Here is a 21,659-nt window from a genome sequence, read left to right as displayed (position 1 = left end):
GTGGTCCATGGCATGCGGTACCGACATCATGTCAGAACGATGAAGGACGAACCAAGCCATCAAATAAACATACGGAAGCTCCACCTTAGTGGTAGGAATCTGAGTCGGCGATTCCTTCTCCTCCCGTGTAAAAGCACCGGATATCTGTCGAAGCCCTCGATGAATGTTAGCCACCATCACCGGAAGAAGTGAAAGTTCCTTTCTGTAGGCAAGTTGAACCGCAGGGTAGAGCACTTCCAGTGGCAGAGCGTCACCGGACTGATACGGGACCACGCATTTCTTTAACCAGATGGCGAGGTAGCCGGCAAGAAGAGTCATCGGACGAATCGGTGCGGTCGCATGGCATAAGAATGATTTGAATTTAGTCCCTGCAGGAAAGCCACTCTCAGGACTGCTAATGGTATAGGAGTGGGCGTCAGTCTTCTTCAGCAGCTCATTAACCTCTGAAGGAGTCAGCGGTGCCAGTTCACAAATAGCTTTGCCAGAATGGCTCTCTAGATTCCTGAACAAATATGATGCGAATTGCTTCAGGCTCACATTTGATTTGGTCCTCTTCGCTAGGGGCTTAGACTGCGCCAAAGCAATGTGATAGTGACAAGTGAGGTCCCATAAGGTCTCGTAGCGGTCGGGCATGCGATCCTTTAGCTGACTCAGTTCATGGTTGGAAGGAAAATACTCCTGGTATAACATCTGACCCATGGACAAACCAGAAATCTTATGCATCTCATGAAGAGCCAAACCCAACTCTCCGTGCCTAGTCAGAAAGGTGTTCGAATCCGGATTATAAAGCTCGCATAAGGCAAAGAAATGCTTCGCACTAACGGGTAAACCATGCATGGTGGCACGAATGGCTGCATAAAGACCGCAAGCATGCAACTCCTCGCTCCATCGACTCAAGACGTACTTCGTCATACGAGCCCACCAAAACCTGTCCAAAGAATGGACCCAACCATAGAATCTGTGGCGCGGTGCAGGCATCTCACGTCCTAAATTAGCGAGGCGATTCCTCAAAGTAGAAGCAGAGGCAAGGAATTCGTTACGGGGCGGTGCATCTAGTCCCAGTACTCCAGGACGCAGTCCAACAATATGATTCCTGCTCGAACCAGGAACTGCCTGATGAGTAATGTAGCCGCAGTGAACGCTCTCGTGCTCCTCTGTCAAGCGCCACGACATCTCCCGTTTCACAGCCTGACGCCTGAGCTCAGTCAAGGAACGGTGCCGAGGAATCTTCGGTAAATAGAAGAAGCCATTGCCAGTCTTATGAAGCCACTGCTCGGCGTCAATAAATGCTGCATCGGGATCTCTGACAGAATCGCCAAACAAGAAATCAGTCTTCCTGAGAGACTGAACGGAACTAGCATCCTTCACGAGGGGCGCATCTGTAATCAGCTGACGAAGGGCTCGATGTCCACCTTCCTTCACCACTTGGGCAACCTCTGTCGACGTGCCCGGAACAAACTGGGAAGCAAGTGGAATCGGCGAAAAATCATCAGACGTCGAATAATATTCGTCACGACGTCCATTCACCGCATGCGATGAAAAGGCTCCGGAAGGATACTCCACTGAAAACAAGCAATTAAGTGTTTGTTAATTTCAGGTATAAAAGGAAATTGAACTCATCTTACAAATCGGTAAGATAGAGTCATTACCTTATAAAGGGTGAGACGATTTGGCCACATTGTGCATATCGATAATATATCCCTGCCTTATAAAACACAATGCAGCGTCAAAACGCCCCCTTTATTTTGAGATATGGTTTTGACCAAGCAAAACCTATCTTTAAAGCGTCGATCCTCACCAAGGAGAATCAAGGCTCTTCCCGATTGCCTCACCAAGGAGAACAACGTGGGGTTAAAAGGACCAATTTGCAAATTTTCAGAAAAAAGATGGCTAATTTGTAAAATTTCGAATATGCAAAAAATAGCTCACCAGCATATGAAGGAAGCACGCCGTCAGCCGATGCAGCAGGGGAACGACCTCTCGAGACTCGCGACATAATGACCTACAAAATAAATCAAGAGGTCAGATCTAGAAAAAATCCTCTTTTTATTGCAATTCTACCCCCTGAAAGATAAGCTCGAGGCGCCAAATCATAATCCTAACCCTCGCATGCAATCCCACAAGTTCATAAATTAAATTAAGCATAAAAAAATGCTAAAATTATGGAAGATATACCTGAGGGAAAGCTCGAAGATCCAATAAAAATTAGATCTTGAAAAGTGCTCGAACCACGCGCTCGAGGGGCCTGAGAGAAATTCTAAAAATGGAAGTTTCGAGGGATTTCTCAGTCAAAGATCCAAAGGAATGCTAGATCTAAGACGGATATCAAGTTTTGAGGGAGAACGGATGCTCGAGGGAAGAGAAAAGCAAAAAAGAGGCTAAGGGGGGGCCGGCCCTAGAGATGAAGGAAAAGAAAAAAAAAAGAGAGAACCCCTTTTATAGGGTAGGGTGAACCGGTTCTGAACCGAACCGAACCGGACCGGGTTTGAACCGGAATCTAAATTGAAGCTGAACCAAGCGTCGAAACGACTTCAAATCGATCGACGGTTCAGTCCATCATTCATTCACTCCTCTCCCATATGTTCGGAAGAGTTGGAGGATTTTTTTGAGCCTAATTACTGCCATTTTTGGGTCATTATCAGACCGGTTCAGTTCATTTGGGCACAGAAAGTACTCCAATAAGGTATATGAGTATAAACTGTTCCCTAATTTTGGTTGAGAAGTTTCTGGAGAGTATTTTTCTAAAAATATTCTTAAGGATAACTCAACAACACTACGTCGGACAACGCGTTGCAGATAAAGACTCGACGCCAACAATCGATGGTCAGCTAAAGATTAGAAAGTCAGGAATCGACTTCAAGTTTAAAATTCCGACAACGGTCAAATAATAAATGCAGCACCGGAACTCTTACAGACATTCGACAAAGCACCGAATAGCCTGGAAGATTGAAGGAATCAAGAACGGAAGTCATTCCAAAGTCCCATTACGCCGACTGAAGGTTGGGACAATCATATCCAAAGTATTCCAGACTCTTCTATAAAAGAACGAGGCTGAAATACTTTGGAGGGGGTATCTGTAGGCATATAAAATTACTTATAGGTCCCTTAGCACAGCTCGGCACAAACCGACGAACCAACGAGGCGACGAATCGCACGCAAGCAACGGAATAAATCCATTCGCGTTCGGAATCAAGCCAAGTGTTGAAGAGTCAACGAGTCATCCAACCAAGGACAAACCCGAGCCACCCTAAGGTGGCTCGGTGGCTGAGCCACCTTGAGGTGGCCGGCCCAGAGCCGAGCCACCTCAAGGTGGCCGGCTGCACTGTGCCCAAGGCATAGTGAGGGTAGCCTATAAATAGGCCCCCTTTTGTTTATTTTCAAAGGTTGGACTTTTGAGAGCCGAAACTCTGCCGGATTGAAGATCGAGCTTAGAGTTTTGAAGACTTGAAGACTTGGACATCCAGATCTGATCCTCGACGAGCATCCACGTCACAAAAGGTAGGAGTTCGAGAGAGGGGAAGAACAGATCTGAGATCTACACGAGATCACACTCCGGATCTAAGCTTGGTCTTAGATCCCGAGATCCGAGCGATTATTTCCTTAGTGAACTAATCCCTCCCGGCTATTATTCCCTTCGTGGAATAATACCCATCAAATCGTGTAGATCCGACCGGATCTAGATCGCGCGGTGGTCCACGGATTAACCCCGGTGTTGGCAAAGAACCCACAAAAGCGAGTGACCGCAAAACAGGAGCTCGCGATTTGTTCACAAGGAGAAAGTTGTAATTTTTTTTATTTTCTTTGATTTCGTTGTAACCGGATCTAAAAAAGACCGGATCTTTTGTAACCACAAAAAGTTGTTATTTTGAGATCACAATGACATCAATGAAGAAAACGATTTTCCCCGCGAACAATGACTTCGCACTCGGAGAGGGCCTTTGTTTCGGTCGAGGTCCGCGAGTTCCACCTTGTACGGCTTATGTACCAAAAGGAAAACCCGATGATTATTATAGCTACAGAAGAGGTTTATGCTACATCTCTTCGTTCGATGACGAGTACTGCTGGCAAGTTATCGATCAGATAGCTAATAAGGGTAAAGATGAATATTTTTCTGATTCTTCAGCTTGGGACTCCGACGCTAGTCTCCCACCAAATGAGAAACTGATATTCATCAACGATAGTCTCCCGCCAAATGAGAAAGAAGAGCTAATTGCCCTCATTAGAGAGTACATCGATGTTTTTGCTTGGAACTACGGGGATATGCTAGGACTCGATCCCAATGTGGTAATGTATCGCCTCAATATTAAGCTGGATGTCAAACCAGTCAAACAACAGTAAAGACGGTTTCGTCCACAAATTATGGAGGCGATCGAGTCTGAAGTTAAAAAGATTATGGACTCAGGTTTCGTCAGAGAGGAGCAACACCATGAGTGGCTTGCCAATATTATCCCAGTCCTTAAGAAGAACGGAAAGATAAGGATTTGCATCGACTTCAGAGATCTTAACACTATCTGCTTGAAAGACGATTTCCCTCTTCCTATCACGGATGTTATCATCGATAATACATGTGGCTTTGAAAGAATATCCTTCATGGATAGATTTTCTGGTTATAATCAGATAAAGATGCATCTAGATGATAAAAAACATACTGCATGCCGAACACCCCTCGGGGTTTTCTGCTACACGGTTATGCCCTTCGGTTTGAAGAACGCAGGTGCCACGTACCAAAGAGCCATGCGGGGTTTTCTGCTACACGGTTATGCCCTTCGGTTTGAAGAACGCAGGTGCCACGTACCAAAGAGCCATGTCAAAGATTTTCCAGGAGCATCTCCGGAAGGGTTTGAAGAACGCAGGTGCCACGTACCAAAGAGCCATGTCAAAGATTTTCCAGGAGCATCTCCGGAAGATCATTGAATGCTATGTGGACGATCTAGTTGTGAAGAGCCATGACAACAATGATCACATCAAAGACTTGAAGACGATGTTTGACCTAATGCGGACTCATCAATTGAAGATGAATCCTACAAAATCTTTCCTCGAAATATCTAGCGGCAAATTCCTTGGATTCATCGTCACCACAAATGGTATCCACATTAACCCTAATAAGGTGAAGGCAATTAATGAATTACAACCCTCGAGAAATCTTAAAGAACTCAGAGGATTATAAGGACGGTTGGCTTATATCCGATGGTTCATCTCGAACCTTTCGGAGAAATGTTCACCATTCTCTAGGCTCATAAAGAAGGGCATATTGTTCGTACGGGATGATGTCTGTCAAAAAGCATTCGAGAATATTAAAGAATATCTCTCGAACCCCCCTGTACTCGTTGCAGCAAAATTAGGCAAACCGTTCTTGATTTATGTCAAGGCGACGAGCCACTCGTTAAGTGCATTACTTGCACAAGATGATGATAACGGTCACGAACAGGCTATATATTACCTAAGCTGGACCATTGTGGGTGCCGAATTCTGGTATCCAATGATTGAGAGGGAGTGTCTCACCTTGGTGTTCGCAATTCAAAAGATGCGGCACTACTTGGTCGGACAGACTATTTACGTCATTTCCAACGTTAACCTAGTCTGAGTATTTATGACACAGCCAGCTTTCATGAATTGGCGGTTAGCAAAATAGGCCCTTCTTTTGTCCCAGTATGATCTGCACTTTAAATAATAGAAATCAGTCAAAGGACATGCTATTTGTGATCTTCTGGCAGCTAACCCAACTACGGATACTACCTAAGTATACGACGATCTGCCAGATGAAACCCATGAAGCTAACGTAACTTCTCATCAACAGGTGTGGCATTTGTACTTTGACGGTGCTTTTCGAGCAACTAATGTGGCAAGTGCTCCTGGATGTTCTAAGATTTCCTCCGGAGTTGGAGTTGTCTTAGTTTCCCTGGAAAAAAATGTGATGCCTCGGGCCTACTCACTGACCGAGCCATGTTCAAACAACATAGCCGAGTATAATGCACTGTTTATTGGACTCAGCTTTGCTAAAGAGATGGGGGTCGAGTATCTCGAAGCTTTCGGTGATTCTCAACTGGTAGTGAAACAAATTCAAGGAGAGTATAGGGTCAGAAATCAAGATTTGATACCATATCACAAGGTGGTCGTCGAGATGGCAGAATCGTTCAAAGGATTCTTCATTGAGTACATTCCACATCTACAGAACACTTACGCAGATGCACTAGCAGTGTTAGCAGTATCTCTGGCACAGCCTCCTGAAACAGAACAACTCGTTATGGTAAGAACTCACCAACTCTTCGTACCAATCTACAATGTAGACAACGGAGAAGAGGATATTAAAGAAGTGCATTCGACCCAAGTTGAGTTTGAATCCCAAGACTGGCGTTTCCCTATCATAGACTATGTCCTACATGAGATTTTACCATAAGACATGAAGGAAAGAGACTCAATCTGATGGAGAGCACCGAGATTCTACTATAACACAGATAGTCGAACGCTATATCGTCAAGGGAATGATGGTTTACTATTACGCTGCCTATCGACTAAAGAAGCGGAAGAGGTCATTAGGGAGACGCACGAAGGAGTTTGTGGTGCACATCAACCTGCTATCGACTAAAGAAGCGGAAGAGGTCATTAGGGAGACGCACGAAGGAGTTTGTGGTGCACATCAACCTGGTCCCAAACTTTATGACCGAAGAGGTCATTAGGGAGACGCACGAAGGAGTTTGTGGTGCACATCAACCTGGTCCCAAACTTTATGACCATATCAGAAGGATGGGATACTTTTGGCCAACCATGATCAAAGACGCAGTCGCATACGCCCTAAAGTGTCATGCGTGTCAGGTACACACGAATTATATGCATCAACCCCCAGAGCATCTACACTCTTCGGCTACATCATGGCCTTTCGAGACTTGGGGAATGGATATTATTGGTCCTATTTTTTCCCCATCGGTCAAAAGCGACCGATTCATCCTAGTAATTACCGATTACTTCTCCAAATAGGCTGAAGCGATTCCGCTCAGAGAAGTTAAGACGAGCAACATCATGGCCTTCATCAAACACCATATTATCTATCGATATGGTGTCCCGAGGTGAATTATACATGACAACGATCCTTAGTTTGTCAGTAATGTTTTCATCAAATTTTACGAGAAGTTCAAAATTCAAGATGTCTCGTCGACAGCTTACAACCCCACAGCAAACGGATTGGCTGAAGCCTTCAACAAGACTATCATAAAACTTTTGTCAAAACTCGTGAAGACTAATATACGAGATTGGGAAGATAAGCTCGGCGAAGCTCTACGGGCCTATCGTACCACAGTTCGTACGCCTACTGGAGCAACCCCGTATTCTCTAGTGTACGGATGTGAAGTAGTTCTTCCATTGGAGATTCAAATTTGATCTCTTCGGATCGCTCTCGAAACGGAGATGATGACTAAAGAACAACATCAGAAACATCTCGAAGAACTCGAGATGCTTGATGAAAAGCGCTTGAAGGCCTAATAACACATTGAATTCTATCAATCCAGAATCTCCCGAACTTTTGACAAGAAGGTTCGACAATGGAGTTTTAGAGAAGGGGACTTGGTCTTACCTGTTCGACGACCAATGATCCTCAATTCTAAGAAGAAAGGCAAGTTTGAACCAAAATGGGAAGGACAATTTGTGATAGAGATAGTCTATTCAAATGACGCATATCGCCTTATCATTAAGGAAGGCGCCCGGCTCATGATACCGATAAACGGGAAGTTCTTGAAAAATACTACCCTTAGTACATTCAAGATAACCCATATATTGGGAAGTTCCCGGAAGAATACTACGTGTAGTATTTTTAGGGATAACCCAGTTACTACAAAAAATGCAAGATAACCCATGTATTGGGAAGTTCCCGGAAGAATACTACGTGTAGTATTTTTAGGGATAACCCAGTTACTACAAAAAATGATAAATAAGAGATCCGTGTAGTATTTTTAGGGATAACCCAGTTACTACAAAAAATGATAAATAAGAGATCCATACTTGGACTCTAAATGTTTTCAAAGTTGGAATATATCTTGTTATTGACATCGAATTCACTGACTCTCATGAATTCTTTTGCTGAGACGAGATGCGACCATTTTGACAGATCAATCTTCTCCACAAAATCCCCCACTGATCAAATCAATTAATGATGGGTCCACCAATACTTCTATCCACCAATCTTTAATATTTTCAAACTTGACATGTTAAGCCGTGATCACTTAACATGAAAAATCTTCCATCGAGTAGCTAGTACAAATCGGTGGTTTTCACTGCTATCGGTATTACACTCCCACTTCTTTCTGGGTCAAACCTATAAAAGTTAGGGCCAAAGCCAAAATCCCCTCTCGATCCCTTCCATTAACGAGAGGTCCACTTTTAATTTGAGCAATCAAACCTTTAAAAGTTAGGATTACTTCCAACCCCACTTGGTCAAACTTGCAGATAGTTAGGACCGAAATCGGATTCCCACTTTCGATAAACGAGAGACTTCCACCTTTTTTGATTTCAGCCAAACCTATAAAAGTTAGGGTTGAAATCTAAACTTCACCTCAATAAATGAGAGATTCTTTTCTTGGGTTAAGCAACCAATCCTATAAAAGTTAAGGTTGCTTGAATCTTTTTGATTCTCGGAGTGGAGATCTCACTCCTAGTTTCACCTTTCTGGATTCTGAGGGTGGAGATCCCACCTCGAGTTTCCTTTGCAACTGGAGATAGAATATAAAATTCTTCCTCTTTAGTTTTGGGAGATAGAATATAAAATTCTTCCTCTTCCATTTTTGGATTCGTCTTTACCATAAACAAGACCTAGGGATAGAATAAAAAATTTTTCCTCTCCAACATCAGGTTTGTCTTTTACCCTAAGAAAAGATATAATTCCTGACTTCAAATCTGTGCACCTCATACACGAGGGATTTTATCTCGATCCCTAATTAGAGATAAGCCTACGTCTAACACACGTGGCCCGTTTAGTCTTTCACCAATTAAAAAAGATACTAGAATCCAAGTCTGGGGACTTTTATCCTAAAGCCTAAGTAGGGATAAGTCAACATCTAACACGTATTACCGGGTAGTCTATTCTCGTGAGAAGGACGAAGTCTACGTATTCAATATCGTAGCACTAAATGAGTTAATTTTTTTAGCACAACATCACATGTGAAACAGGTTTTAATAATTCACATGCTAGCCCAATTCAAATGGTGATCGGTAAAGGTACATCAAACCCGTTGATGGCTGAGGGTTTGCTAAAAATCCTATGAGGACCCCGCAAGGGATGAGTAAGTCTATGTATTCAAAAATCATAGCGCTAAGTCTAAAAGAATTCACTCTTTTAGCACAACGTCACATGTGAAACGGGTTTTAATAATTTACAAGCTAGCCCGATTCAAACAGTGATCGGTAAAGGTACATCAAACTCGTTGATGGCTGAGGGTTTGCTAAAAAATCCTATGAGGACCCCACAAAGGATGAGTAAGTCTATGTATTCAAAAATCATAGAGCTAAGCCTAAAAGAATTCACTCTTTTAGCACAAAATCACATGTGAAACGAGTTTTAATAATTCACATGCTAGCCCAATTCAAACAGTAATCGGTAGAGGCAAGCCAAATCCGTTAATGGCTGAGGGTTTGCCAAAAATTCTATAAATATTATGGTTATTCATCATAGATTGGATAATAATCATAATAAAGAGAAGAGTGAGCTAAGTAAAAGATTTTATTTCATTAATAAAGTCAAAATAAAGGAACTATCGCTCCGAGTACAATCCACGGCTGAGAATCCGGTGTTCCAGCATAGAAAGATCTTCAGTAAAACTCCGCTCAAGTTTAGCCTGCAACTCAACTCGAATGAAATCCTCAGATGTATCCAGTATCTTCGCGGCTACGCTCTTCAACTTAGCCAACTTCTCTTCTGCAGGCTCCAGCTTCTCTAATGTCTGTCTTCAAAAGTCTTCAGCATTGGCTAAGTTGTCCTCAAGAATAGCGCGAGATTCTTTAGCATACTTCAAGGCCTTCTTAAGTTCAGCTACTCCTCGTCGGCTGAAGCTAGAGAGCTAAGTAAACCAGCCTTAGCCTTGTCCTTCCTCAAGAGATTAGCCATCATTAGCATAACAGAGATCACCTGTAACTGAAGATCATGTCCAATTGATACTCTGGAGTCATGCTACTGCTTCAACTCTGATTCCAACTGAGTAGCAACAAAAGAGGAAACACCTCTAGTCTTTTGTTCCCCTAACTCTTAGGATTCGTGCTCTAGTATGGCAAGATCTGCAACAAGGGAATCAGCTAGCTCAGGGTACCCCTCCTCTCTAATCATCATCATATGGCGATCAAGTGATCGTCTGTACTGATCAAAACGGAATAGGGTACCCCTCCTCTCTAATCATCATCATATGGCGATCAAGTGATCGTCTGTACTGATCAAAACGGAATCCATGATGAACGATCCTCTTGACCATCTTACCCAAGAAGGTAAGGAAACTCTCAAGATCTATCCGGAACATGTATGTGCCCGGATCGGTATCATATAATAAAGCCATAATGCGCTCGTATGGAGACTGTGAAAACCCTACAAATGATCATATGAAGAGGTAAGAAACCCTAGAATATTGTGGGGAAATTCAGAGCGAATTATGAGCTTAATAGTGCCGACAGAGGTTCCTCCAGTTTGATGTCCTGTACCAGGCTCCACCAATCTAGTATCGGCAGGCTTGGGAATGATAGCAAGCACGCCTATAGACAGTATATCAACTCCTCTAGAAGATTCTGCAATGCCAAGAGGATTTGGGGAAACACCAGGAATCATAGTAGTATTAGTCTTTGTGGCTGGTCTTGCAATTACAACTCTTTGTCAGTCAAACAAAGATTTCGACAAATGAAGAGAATGATGATACAGAGGATTACACGCGTACCTGCAGATAAACCACCCTCAGGTGGACTGGAGATATCAGGAATCATAGTAGTATCAGTCTTAGTGGCTGGTCCTGTGATTAAAACTCTTTGTCAGTCAAAAAGAGATTTCGACAAATGAAGAGAATGATGATGCAGAGGATTACATGCGTACCTACGGATAAACCACCCTCAGGCAGACTGGAGATACTAGGAATCGTAATAGTATCTGTCTTAGCGTTTGGTCCTGCGATTACAACTCTTTGTTAGTCAAATATAAATTTTGACAAATGAAGATAATGATGATGCAGAGGATTACACGTGTACCTACGGATAAACCACCCTCAGGTAAACTAGTGATCCTAGAAATCGCAGCTATATCAGTTGTAGTGGCTGGTCCTACGATTAGAATTCCCTATCAGTCAAATAGATATTTCAACAAATGAAAAAAATTATAATGTTGAAGATTAGATGCGTACCTGCAGAAGAACCACCTTCAACGGATGGTCCTGCAGCCTCTCTGGTAGCCTGCTCTGCTAACATCTCAACGAGCAACCTAGTGTCGGATCCCGAGAAGCTCGATGCTGAAACGTACATGTGCTCAATAAATCCCCCGAAATCTATGCCGTGAAAAGTATCATCCTCGATTGACCTCTCCAGCGCAGTATCTGCACGAGAATTTAAGTGTTGGATATATATAAAAAAAGCTAAAAGTTCATGATAGAGAGGTGCAGACTCACTTGTAGTAGTGGCAGGAGGCTCATCCACCCCGATATTCGTGCCCGCATTCTTCAATTTGTCAAAAGAGAATGAAGTATGAAAGTGATTAAAGGGGGAACGAATTCTGAACTGCCTAACTCCTTTAATTACCACTCGAATGGTGTGTTACCGGTGTTAGACATACCTGAGCATAAAATACTCGGCTCAACGGTATTATCCTGGTCAGCACCTCGGTTTACTCCAACACATGTAGGCTCATCACGAATGGCATCGCACATTTGCTACACAAAGCTTCGGCTATCCAAATTGCTAGGATCGGAGAATACAGAGTCGCGCGGAAGTTCACCTCTGCCATGGCTTCCTAAAACACGGGACATGATCAGGTTTAGGGAATCCAAAAGAGCACCATTTTAAATTCATGAAAATGATGGAACATTACCTTCTTCTCCACCAGCAGTTACTGTCACGCCCCGCTTCCCAAAATACCAGGGAATCGGGACGCGAGCAAGCCCGCGACGTATTAGACTGAGAAGAGATAAGTGCTAGACCCCGTCTTCTCAACCTAATACGCTAAGCGTCTGGAAATAAAACAATACGAAGTCACAGGTCCCCGATCACAATAGCAAGAATATAAAGACAACTCAGAACAAGGAAATATCATATCACAAACGGGATAACATCCGAGACATAAAATACGGGTCAAACATGCCCTTATACAAATCTGAACAAATGAATACTAAAGAAATGTAAAATACAATGATCCGACAGAAAAGAAATGCTACGAAGAAACTGAAAGGAATGACTAAGCTCCGGCTTCTTCTTCTGCTCCGTCTGCAAGACACTCCTGCTGAGAATCCTCTGGCTCTTGCTAAACTCTGAACTGAGGCTGTCCTTCTCCTAAATCTGACGTACACCAAAGAAAATAGGTGTAAATCAGCGTGCATGGCACACTACAAGATAGAGAGAAATAAAAACGATCGAACGACCAAGGGAAAAAAGAGTAATAATAATAGTAGAAGCATGCTACTGGAATACTAATAATCTAAATACAATCTATCACTAGAATATAATAATCAGAAGAATCCAAGAAAATTAACCAAGTAACAAGTCGATCATGCAGCTAACGATCAGAATAATCATCCAAGTAACAAGGTCATGCAACTAAATAGAATTAATACTTAAAAATCTATAACAAGAGACGTAGTACGTCGAGTGAAATAATCCAAACAAGGAAACCCTCATGTATATACCATATGTCTCGAATTGTAAATAATTAAATATTAATCCCGATCTATGTATGAAAAGAAACACAACTAGCTTATATCTCACAAGAACTCATAATTAGCCAAGAAACGAGTCATGCAACTAGCAATCCTATACAGGTCACTGGTTCACATCTCACACAGAGTCAAAGTTCACATTATCGGATATCTGGTTAACCACATCTCACTAGTACCTCAGACCCGCCCCAGTGCGAAATGATTCACTGGTGCGTGCCTGGAAATAATCAATAATCATAATACCACTGCTCCTCAGACCCACCCCAGTGCGAAACGATTCACTGGTGCGAGCCTGGAAATAATCAACAATCACAATATCACATCACCTCAGACCCACCCCAGTGCGAAACGATTCACTGGTGCGAGCCTGGAAATAAACAACAACATATCCGATAACATGAACATGGACTATATAATCTAGCAATGAAATCAGGTGTGCATATATGACATGAGTGAGTATAAATAACAGTGTCAACATGTCGGTGTTAATGTACATGAAATGTCGTGTTCTATAACTATCAATCACACAATCATAACACAAAAATAATCTTTTACCAAAATAACTTCTTTAAAAATATTTATCATTCTAAAATAATTTCCTTCCACGATAAAAATTCTAAAAATATTATAATTAATCTAAAATAATTCTGTTACCCAAAATACATTCTTTAACTTATTATATTGGTTCTGAAAATACTATTTATCACATAATTTCTATCCATTCGATATTATTCATCAAACCCACGCAGATAATAACAATTCATAATTTAATTTCTGCAAGTAATTAACAATAGATATAAATAGGAAATGACGAGTCAAGAGGAGCGGGATCTTGCCTACGAGGCCAATGGGGCCTGTCGACGATGCGACGGCGCCGATGCGGGTGTTGTCTGACGGATCTGAAAGGAGGGCAGCGGGGAAGGTGACGGCGTGCTCGGGTTGGCGGGGCTGTCGACGGCAGCGACAACAGCGACGAGTGGAGGATTTGGCGACGGATCTGGATGGTGACGACGAGGTGGCGGCAGCGGGCTCGACGCGGACAGCGGTGGGGCGAGCTCAGGGCGGTGTTGTCGGGGACTGGAGGAGGGTGTGAGCTCGGTGGGCGGATCTGGGTGGGGTTGGTGGCTGTGGTGGTCGGAGGGGGAGGTTGTGGTTGGTGGAGCGGATGCGGGGGTGGATGGGCGCCACGGAGCTGATGGCGGGCGGCGTCAAGCCGGCTGCAGGAGGCGGAAGGCGGCGAGCAGGGTGAGGGTTCGAGCGTGATGGAGTTCGGGTCGAAGGAGCTTGGGCGTTCATCGGAGACGGGTGGACTCAGGGCTGGAGGCTTGGTCGGAGGGGCGACGGGTATGTGTGCAGAAGAGGAAGGAGGAGATGGCATTGGGTTGGGCTCTTTTGAGGGGAGAGAAAAAATAGAAGAGAGAAGAGAGCTGATGATGGTGATGGCGGCGTGAAAAACGAGGTGGAGGAGATGATGTTCACGTGAAAGAGAGAGTGGGGAGAGCCTATATATAGGGTAGGCTAGGGTTATCTTTGGCTGGATATTTTAGAGGGAGGGAGAGAGAGACATGTACTGATTATAGGGAGTGATTGACGGATGAGAGAGCACAAATTAAAATAAGAATGAAAGAGAGAGAATCGCGTGGTTAGTAAAGAATGAGATAAACGAGATTATGGGTGATTGGAAAATTGATTAGGAAGATTATGATAGGAATTCAAATGAGAGAAAATTAAGGGGAAAGAAAATTATGGGAATATTTTACATAAAATTTAGAATAACATTATATTAATAAATCATTTTAAATAATTATAAACAACCAAATATCTTTATATTTATATTCATATACTTTTGTACTATGCTCAGGTTTATATTAATAATAACAAGATCATTAACAATATCAATGACCAAATAACAATCTAAAAATATTCACCGCAACTATTAAATTTATAATTAACAAAACCATTAAAATAAATATAAAACTAGATTTTTAAATCATAGTATATTCTAGAAAAAAAATAAAAAATATAAATACTCTTTTTAAAATAATAATTTAATATTTAAATATACCAAAAAATTATTTTAACTAGTATCAAAATTCACGGTCATTACAGTTACAGTATCTCGTAACTCGGCTTCGTGGGTGCGCTGACCAATGTGTGACTTATGAGCGGTTTTCTTCCACTTTGGGTGACAAACCTCTACAAGACCAGTGGGTCGCTCATGTGTAGATTTAGTACGCATCTCAACCTGTGTAGGAGCCTCGGCAACAGATCGTGATCTCGAGTAACGGAAAATGAGATGTTCATACTTGTTAATCATCCTATCTGGAGTGACAAGAGTCATCTTATTAGGATAAGTAAATAAAACCTTTCGTTCTGGCTCTGAAGGACCCGGTCGAGATCTAGAGCGTTGAGACCAACGAAGAAATGCCAGATCCATTAATTCCGAAAAGAAAGAGTCTGACAGACCTGTCTCAGATTCTTCCTCATCATCTCCAACGTTGGTGTCCATATCTCTAAATTCTTCTTTAGAAGACTCATCCTCATCATCAATAGGAAGGAGCTCCTCATCATCCTCCATCTGGATTTTGCTCGAACGGGAGGGTTTGACAGGTTTCTTCCCTCGCTTCTTCGAAAGCCTAGCCTTACGAGCAGCTTTAATGGTAGACTGGACCTAGTGTTCAGCCTCCAACTCTGAGTGGCTCTTCACATCTAGAAGCTTGTTAGTAGAAAGGAGCCATTTGCAGCTGAGAAAAGTAAGTAATGGCTTGCGTTTGGATGAAGGGAGAGCAAAATAGGTGCCGGTACAACCCATCATAGTCCAGAGCCATGCTCTAGCACTGTCAATAAGACCTCCTTCAGTCCTCAAGCCTCAGTTTGGGTTCCCAACATATAGTTAGTCATAACCGAACTGACGAGTGAAACGACAAGGGAGATAGGGATCTATGTGGCAACGACCATTCACCGGAAGAACGAGGTATCCAGTGCGAATGTTCACCAACCAACGGAAGTAACCAATATCAAGAGAGGTCCGCCCGGCCCCAGGTTTCTCCTCGTCAATCAATACGTCGCCATAGCGGCCCGAGAAGTGAGGAAAGCACCTGAAGAACTCCCAGGTCCTACGAACCTGAAGCTCTCGCTATACATCAGTGAAGTTCTTCGCACACCATTTGCTCCCCTCTAACAACTGCAGAAAAGGGACAGAGACATCGGTAGTACTAGGCGCCGACATCAAGTCAAGACGGTGAAGGATGAGCCATGCCATCAAGTACGTATACGGAAGGTCAACCTTTACAGAGAGAATCTCGATCGTTGGTTCAGAACCCACCTATGTAAAATCATCGACCAAATACCTAAGCCCACAATGAATGCCGGCAACCATCGCCGGAAGCAGAGAAAGATCCTTCCTCATCGACCAAATACCTAAGCCCACAATGAATGCCGGCAACCATCGCCGGAAGCAGAGAAAGATCCTTCCCGTGAGCTAACTGAACGGCGCCCACAATGAATGCCGGCAACCATCGCCGGAAGCAGAGAAAGATCCTTCCCGTGAGCTAACTGAACGGCAGGGAGGAGGACATCAATAGACAAGGCATCGGAGAACTGATATGGAACGACGCATTTCTTCAACCAGAGGGTGAGATAGCCCGCTAGGAGGGTCTTAGACCGAATAGACTTCCGTGCATGGCAAAGGAACGTCCAAAATTTAGTCCCCACTGGAAAGGAAGCCTCAACACTAGCAGTGGTAAATGAACAAGCGCCGACTTTCTCAATTAAGCCATTAATGGGAGAAGGTGTCAAAGGGGCCAACTCACAAATAGTCTCGCCCGAACTACTCTCCAAATGCTGAAATAATTACTCAGCAAACTGCTTCAAGATGACCTGCTTCTTCTTCTTCGACAGAGGACTCATGCTGACCAGGGATGTATGATAATGACACGTAAGGTCCCAGAGCGTGTCATACATGTCGGAGGAATCCCTCTGTAGTTGTCCTAACTGCAAGTTAGAGGGAAAATACTCTTGATATGGACAATCTCCCATTGAAAGACCAGAAACCTTGTGCATCTGATGGAGAGCTAACCCCAACTCTCCACCGCAAGTCAAAAAGTGTTAATATCAGGGTTATAAAACTCCAGCAATGCCAAGAAATGATAGCTGCTGACCGGGAGTTCGTACATAGTAGCCCATATAGGTGCATATAACCCGCTACGCTTCAGCTCAGTCTCCTAACATATCAAGACATAACTAGTCATACGAGTCCACCACTTCTTAGGCGGCGAGGACGACCAACCGAAACATCTGAATTCCTTCGGGGGTAACCTCCTCCCAAGCCTAGCAAGACGATTCCTCACAGTATGGGCGACTGCTGACACCTCGTCCGGTGGTGTTGTATCAAGTCCCAGAATCCCCGGTCGAAGGCCACGAATATAATTATAACCATCAAAACCTGGGGTTTTATGATGGGAAATAAAGCCACAATGAACTCGGTCATGGTCATCGATAAGATTCCAGGACATTTGTCGCTGTATAGCCTGCGTCTCCAAATGAGCGAAAGAATGCTGATGAGGAATAGAAGGAATATATAAAAGATTCCCACCATCGTCATTCAACCAATGTTCATCACCAAGAATCAACTTAGCCGGATCCTTAGCATGGTCCCCGAATAAATAGTTCGGCTTCTCTAAAGCCTGGGTAGAAATGGAATCTTCAACAAATGCAGCATTGGTAATCAGCTGGCGTAATGAACGGCGATCTCCGTCTCATATCAATCGACGCACCTTCTCGGAACGACTCTCGTTGAACTAAGGGGTCGGGCAAATATCTTGCCTGTCAACATTAATGGTGAATGTCTTCCAGATGTAACCAGTCGTAGCATGAGGAGGAAAACATTCTACGGGGAACTCAATTGCAAAAACACAAACATGGAATCAAAAAATTATTCATGAATTATATAATGATTGAATTCATCTCACAAGCTAGTGAGATAGAGTCATTCATTGAGTGATTGGCGAGACGATTTCGAGTGTCCTACACAGGAAGAGCGTAAGCAACGTGGTAATGTAGCCCGACCCACGCAGTGTAATACAACACAAAATCACCCCAATATGCCGGAAGACGTGAATTGGCCAAGCAAAACACGTTTTTTGAAACATCGACCCCGCGAAAGAGGACGTCGGTTCTTCCCGAATGACCCGCGAAGGGGCCAAACGAGGGCATGATAGAACCACAAATCATCCTAAAACCTCGATCCCCGCTAAGGAGGATGTCGGTTCTTCCCGAATGATCCGTGAAGGGGCCAAACGAGGGCATGATAGAACCACAAATCATCTTGAAACCTCGATCCTCGCGAAGGAGGATGTCTGTTCTTCCCGAGTGACCCGCGAAGGAGTCAAACGAGGATACGGAAAGCATAAAAGCTCACCCCTGTAAGAAGACGCTACGGGAGCCTCCCTCTCACTGTGCTGAGAAGATGAGCGACTCCTATGAAATCGTGGTCGGCGCGGAGACATGGTTAACCTGCAACGAAAGACAACAGATCAGGTACAATCATAAATCCAAGAACCCGAAAATTAAAAGGGAAATTATGAACTTTGACTAAAATCTTATAAACAAAATAGGATTTTACAGTTGAAGTGAACTTTGACTAAAATCTTATAAACAAAATAGGATTTTACAGTTGAAGTCTAATTAAACCTATGGGTTTTATGCATGCAAACAATGGGTTCAAATTGCATTTAAAACCTTCATGATCAACTTTTGGGTAAAATACCTAAAATACCCCTCATGTTCAAGGTTAAATTTTAGCCACAAACACATTCGAATTTGGCCATGATAGAGGAAAGAAAACCATTGTCCTCAATATCTCACAATTTCAGCCAATTTTACAAATAAACCCCTCTACAAGTTTTGGCCAATTTTGCAAATAAACTCTTCTACAAATTTCGGCCCAATTTGCACATACATCTCTCAAACTTTTGGTCATGGGTATGTAGTCCAAATTCTACAAACCTCAGCCCTAAAATTTTAGCCCTTTTGCAAATAAGCCCTTCTACAATGTTTGGTTGCCTTTTTGCAAATAAACCCCTCAACAATGTTGGTCTTTTTTGCATAAAACACCCATCAAAATTTTGGCCAAATGGGCATGAAATTTCAGTCCACTTTTGCACAAAAGCCCCTCAAAATTTTAGTCCACTTTTGCACAAAAGCCCCTCAAAATTTCAGCGCTAGTTTTGCACAAAAACATCCCAAATTTCGCTATCTTCACAAACCACATTCAAGATTCAATATTTTTCACAAAACCCACCTCATGAGGGAAAAAATCTATGACCTTTGCATACAAATTCATGGCATATCATCATTACAAGAATAAAGTCTCAATCTTTCTACAAATTCATGGCATATCATCATTACAAGAATAAAGTCTCAATCTTTCTTGTAAAACCTATGGATTCTTAACTAAGAATGCTTACAAGAATAAAGTCTCAATCTTTCTTGTAAAACCTATGGATTCTTAACTAAGAATGCAAGAAAAGAAAGAGCTCTTGAAGAGAAGCTTACCCAAATCGAGAGTTTGAAAACCCAACTCCAAAAGTCTAAGTCTTGAGCTTGAAGATGCAAAAAACCCTAGCTTTGAGAAGAGAAAAATTTTGGCCAAGAATAGAGGAGAGGATTTTCAAAATTTTATGGGGTTTTTAAAGTGTAAAAGTTTGAGGGGTTTTAGAGTTCTTGGAGAGGAGAAGTTTGGGTTATGATAAGTTGGGTTTAGGAGGGGACTTGAGGAGGAAGAAGAAGTTTAGGTGGAAAAACGTTCTATTTGAAATTTGGGAGTTCAAGAGGGAAATGAAAGTACAAACATAAGGAAACAATAAAGCAAAAATAATGGGGGGGGGAGTGTCTCTTGGACCAGGTCGAGCCCCTAGGTATTTTTCCTGATCCTATTTCGCCAATGATTTGTTATTCTGATGAAAATAAACACAAAACAACGTCGGGCGATCCGAAACCCTAAGGTCAATGCCGGTCAATGCGTAACCCTAGGTCAACGCCAGTCAACGCGTTGTAATGAAAGTCAACATCGGGCAATCCAAAATCCTAAGGTCAACACCGGTCAACGCGTAACCCTAGGTCAACGCCACTCAACGCGTTGCGATGAAAAGTCAACGTCGGGCGATCCGAAACCCTAAGGTCAATTCTGGTTAACGTATAACCCTAGGTCAATACCAATCAACGTCTTGTGATGAAAGTCAACGTCGGGCGATCCAAAACCCTAAGGTCAGTACCGATCAACGCGTAACCCTAGGTCAACGTCACTCAACGCGTTACGACGAAAAGTCAACGTCTGGCAATCCGAAACCCTAAGGTCAATGCCGGTCAACGTGTAACCCTAGGTTAACATCACTCAACGCGTTACGATGAAAAGTCAACGCTGGGTGATCTAAAACCCTAAGGTCTATGACGGTCAACACGTAACCCTAGGTCAACGCCAGTCAACACGTTATGATAAAAGTCAATGTCGGGCGATCCAAAACCCTAAGGTCAGCGTCGGTCAATGTGTAACCCTGGGTCAATGCCACTTAACACGTTGTGACGAAAAGTCAATGTCAGGCGATCCGAAACCCTAAAGTCAATGCTGGTCAACACGTAGCTCTAAGTCAACGTTGGTCAACACGTTGTAACAGAGATAAGCAGTTCTAAGTCAACTTGATGACACAAGCTAAAATCAACTCACTAGTTTTGATTCAAGGCTTCGATGACGGCCAGACGATAAACGCAACGCCGGGAGAACTTCAGCTATTCGTCAAAATATTGAATAAATTGAAAATCGAATGAGTTAAGAATTAAAGCTAACTACAGGTCCTTTTACACCGACTGAAGGTTGGACGAATCATATCCAAAGTATTTCAGGCTCATCTTTAAAAAAACGAGCTGAAACACTTTGGAGGGGGTATCTGTAGGCATCAAAAATTACCTATAGGTCCCCGCACGTGGCTCGAGATAGAGAGAAGATGATGAACATTGTTATTCAAGTCACAGAAGCTCATTTGACAATGACAAATGCATGAAGTGAGTCGACAGACCATGCAAAGCAACGAAATTTAAAAAAAACAGAAACACGAATGGACCGGGAGCTACACATCGCTTACGAAAGACGAAGCGCCCCTCGTGTCCCATTCATTCCACATATGATTCAATCATGGGAGCTTATAAATCTCCTTGTCGGTTTTTCGACGCATTTTGAATCGCGTGATTCCGAGTTCAGATGACGAAAATACAACGAAAACGGACAGAATTCTCAAAGCCAAACCTCGGCGAGACACCAAGAGGTGTCTCAGCCAAAGCTTGGCCGAGACACCAAGTGGTGTCTCGGCTAAAGCTTGGCCGAGTCTCGGCCAAGACTTAGCCGAGACACCAAGAGGTGTCTCAGCCCAAGGTTGGCCGAGACACCCACGAGTGTCCGCAAACCCGAAAATCAGATTTTGGCAGATTTAAGCCGTTTTTCGATCGTTAACCGTCTGGATTCACTCCAAATGATAAAATATCATTTATGAATGTGGTTAAGTGGTTACAACTGAGGATAAGGGGAATCGGCCGTTCTTATCTGAAAACAAGGGTCACGAAACGTATAAATACAACCCAGGGCCTTCATATTTTCAGATCTGGAATTCTCGAGCGTTAGCGAAGCCCTGTTGAACTAAAAACTGAAGGAGCACGAGTTTTGGAATAGTGGAGGAGATCGGATCGAGTTCGTTGGCATAAAGAAGAGGAGCTCATCAGATCTACATGTCC

This window comes from Asparagus officinalis, chromosome 10, assembly GCF_001876935.1.
Source record: "Asparagus officinalis chromosome 10, Aspof.V1, whole genome shotgun sequence".
Lineage (NCBI taxonomy): Eukaryota > Viridiplantae > Streptophyta > Magnoliopsida > Asparagales > Asparagaceae > Asparagus > Asparagus officinalis.
This window is presented reverse-complemented; position numbering follows the sequence as displayed.